The following is a 2,711-nucleotide window of genomic DNA, read 5'->3' as shown; positions in this document are numbered from 1 at the left end:
CCCCCTTTGAATTACAGGTACTACTCATTTTTCCCAGCTGAGTGGACTGAAGCAGCGTGAAATGAAGTGTCTTGCTCAAGGACGCAACACGTCACCAGGAATTGAACCCACGATCGTGAGCCGAATGCCCTTACCTCTAAGTCACCCGCCTTCACTACCACCACCTACTATAACTACCAGTACAACCACCACTACTACTACTAATACAACCCACCACTACCACTACTATTGCAACCACCATTGCCACCACTGCCACTACTACTACTTCTACTATTTTTTTTTTTGTTTTTGTTTCTGTTAGATTTTTCAAGAAGTCCATCAACAAAATCTTCTCCAATGATACCAACAGCATGTTGAAAACAACCCCTGTTGTTAAAACCATGAACATACCAGGTAACGTCTAGAATCACTATGTGTGTACACATCATCATCATCATCATCAACTGCCGTGTATTAAACTGCTAATCAATACATAACAAATGCTGTACATTCGTTTAAATAATTAAAAACCACCAGTCACATGGTATGCACGAGTTTTATGTGAACTTAGGTTTTTTTTTTGTTTTTTTGTTTTTTTCTAATTTGATTGCAGCCAGACTCAATGAAGTGTGGATCCATGACACTTCTATCACTTTCCACGACTCCAAATACCATCACAGATACAGGATTCTTGGTCTCAAATGCAGTGGGGACACCTGAAGGGTTGTATGCAATCAGTCGAGAATTTCTGCGATTCACCTCAGCATCCACAGTAAACTTCTCATCCACAAACATGTGAATGTTTCCTGCACCTTGATGCTTGATGAATGACAGAAGCTCTGATTGCTTTGGTCTCGGCTGTTAGGAGATGATGGCGTCATCAAACATAGCTAGTCATGCCAAGGTTCCTGTACACAGCTCTGAACACCGTAAAAAGGGACACATTGCGTTTCTTTGCAACAGTTGACGTGGGTGGGTTGGCTCCAATCGAGCATTTGAGGCCATTGGGAAACTTTGGAAAGCACTTGGAATCACTTTGAGTTTTGTGTTCTTTTCTATCAATCTTTCCCTCTTTGAATTGTTCATACACACAATAAACTGTTGCTTTTGGAAGTTTCGTCAGCTTAACAATTTTATTGGTAGCGTGCCTGGCACATGCCAAAGTAACAATGGTGAAACGTTTCTGTTGTTCCATGACTTTTCTGTTGTCGAATTAGTTTGCTATTTACCTGAAAAATGAAGAAGAGGATTAGAATTGGTCCCAATTTATCTGCAAGACTCTGTATACATTTGGCATGTAAAAAGCACCCACTACACTCTCCGAGTGGTTGGCGTTAGGAAGGACATCCAGCTGTAGAAACTCTGCCAGATCAGATTGGGGCCTGGTGTAGCCATCCGGTTTCACCGGTCCTCAGTCAAATCGTCCAACCCATGCTAGCATGGAAAACGAACGTTAAACGACGATGATGACACACACGCACACATATTTTCACACACATCTGTGGTGGTGATGATGATGATGATGATGATATAAATGCCTTTTTTCCATGACTTTTTTTTTCTTTTTTTTTTTTTTACATATTTGTCTTTCAGTTTTTAGATATATTTTAATGTCTTTTTTTCTTCTTCTTTCACAGCTTCCTGGTGGCAAAAATGCAGCTAAATTTACCAACCAAAGAATTACTACTACTACTACTACTATTACTACTACTACTACTACTATTAATACTACTACAACAACCATTACTATTACTTTACTATTATTACTGCTGATTACGCTATCGTCCTATAACCACCACCACCACCACCACCATCACGCTACTGACTATACCACTATGACGACGACAACCTATTTGGGTCTTATGTTTTCCCTCCACCACCACCACCACCACCACCATTACTACAACACCTCGACTATCACCAATGCCACCACCAAGAAAAACATCTGTCACGTTTGTGTTTCCTTTCAATTCGTTTTAACGAACTGTTTTCTAATTAACAAAGACTTGTTTAGCTGTGCTGGTGTTGTTTGTTTGTTTTTTCGTTTTCGTTTCTTTACATAGTAATCCTCTCATCATAGTCTTCATCATAATGTTCGTCTCCTTGGACGTTTGTCATTGTTTAACAACAATAACAGTGCTGACGCTGGCATTATCATCATCGTCGTCGCCATCGTCTTTACCGTCGTCTTCGTCTTCTTCAATGTTATCGTTGCCATTTGAAGCAATGACACACCATCACTAACAATGATGACAACAATGACGAGGAGCCTGAGTCACCATGCTCCACCACCCGGAACCTCGCCCTCCCCTTCGCTGTTACTGTCATTGACCAAAACATCGACAATGGCAATGATGACAACACCCACTTTCCCTTCCTCCACTGTTGTCTTCGTCGTCATCCATCTTCATTGTCATTGTCAACACCGTCATCATCATTGACATCCTCTTCACCATCTTCATTTTTATCTTCGCCATTGGTAGCAACAGCAGAACACCATCAACTGACAATGATGACGATGACAATAAGAAGCCTCAACTACCCTCACCTCTCCACCCTATCATTGTCTCATCGTCATCATTGTTGTCGCTGTCAAAAACATCGACAATGATGACGGCGACGGCACCTTGCCCTCCCCTCTACTGTCGTTTTTGTCATTGTCATTTGTAAGAACAACACATCGCCGTTGCTAATGGCAATGTTGGCAGCGACAAGGAGCCTCGACCACCTCC

The sequence above is a fragment of the Octopus bimaculoides genome, chromosome 30 (assembly GCF_001194135.2).
Source record: "Octopus bimaculoides isolate UCB-OBI-ISO-001 chromosome 30, ASM119413v2, whole genome shotgun sequence".
Classification (NCBI taxonomy): Eukaryota; Metazoa; Mollusca; class Cephalopoda; order Octopoda; family Octopodidae; genus Octopus; species Octopus bimaculoides.
Note: the sequence above shows the minus strand (reverse complement) of the source record.